Source organism: Salvelinus fontinalis, chromosome 31 (genome assembly GCF_029448725.1).
Source record: "Salvelinus fontinalis isolate EN_2023a chromosome 31, ASM2944872v1, whole genome shotgun sequence".
NCBI lineage: Eukaryota > Metazoa > Chordata > Actinopteri > Salmoniformes > Salmonidae > Salvelinus > Salvelinus fontinalis.
The window spans coordinates 7,888,937-7,890,296 of NC_074695.1; positions in this window are offsets into that span (position 1 = coordinate 7,888,937).

Below are 1,360 nucleotides of genomic sequence, written 5' to 3' on the forward strand. Positions count from 1 at the left end.
CTGGGCTGACTGGTCTAGACAGACATAACTGTCTTCTCTCAGCTGGCCACAAGGGGGCACACCACACCAGCGCTCACCCAGCAGATGTCTGTAGGCTTTACCTTTAGCCTCTTCATTATTAGCTCAGTCGACAGTTACAGTGACGTTAATCTTCTGGTGGATGTTACACAACCTAAACATGTTCATATCTTACCGGTGTGGTCATATCATTCCTTTTACTGTCAATATCTGCTACATAATATGATCTAAAGAGAATGTCCTCTCTGTAAGCCCTGTCAAGGTATAGATGTCATGTTTTTTAAAGTGTATTTATTTCATTGATTTAACACAGCAGGACCGGGCGTCAGGCTTTTTAAAATCATTTCTGATGAGATGAAGGAAGAAATCGCTGTTTGAAACGGAGCACGGCTCTGTCAGTGCAGCAGTGTCATTGTTATGCAGATTGGTGCAGAGTAGTCACTGTGCCCTGGGTAATACAGCACTCAAGCTGGGTATGCAGCTCTTCAGATAGTCACCTCTATTTTACCATGTTGACTCAGAACAGGATTTGTATTAGGCTCTAAGATGGTGCAGTTTCAGAATTTTAGATATAATTTAAGCAAAGGCCACATACCTGTGTGGTGGTATATATGAGAGTTATGATAACAGAGCTTTCACTATGTTAGCAACAAAATGGAGAGTAGTCACGTGTAAATGGTTGTCAGGGCTTTTAATTTTGTACTTAAGCAAACGATGCTGCTGAGTGACACGTGTCGTCCTCCATATGACATTTAAACGTGTGGCGTATTCTGTGTTTGTGGTCGTCACTGCCTCAGCTAAGGATGGGTTGTCACCAGCGATGTGATGCAGTGACTCCCTGCAGCTACCGCTAACCCTAGCATGACAGAACCCTACGCAGCTCTAAAAATAAACGTTCTCTCATTCAATGGTTCTATAAATAGCCCACTGTCTGTATAGGATCTTCTGTTGGACCCTTGGCCTCCCCCCGCTGGTCACTGTTGGAACAGCAGTTTTACTCCAGCTACCTCTTCTGGGTGGTACATCGCATAACAGCTACTGCAATACTACCTCTACAGTGGTTCTGGGCTGCTCCTGGCGTAATGCCATAAGGGAGTAAACAGAAAGCAATTAGATTGGTTTTACTCTCTGTCTTAGATAATTGGGCTCCTGATTGTGACGGTAATCCAGGGCTTTTAGCAGGCAGGGCTGAATCAAGGCGTCCATGTTGTTTCTGTCAAGGCGTCCATGTTGTTTCTGTCAAGGTGTCCATGTTGTTTCTGTCAAGGCGTCCATGTTGTTTCTGTCAAGGCGTCCATGTTGTTTCTGTCAAGGTGTCCATGTTGTTTCTGTCAAGGCGTCC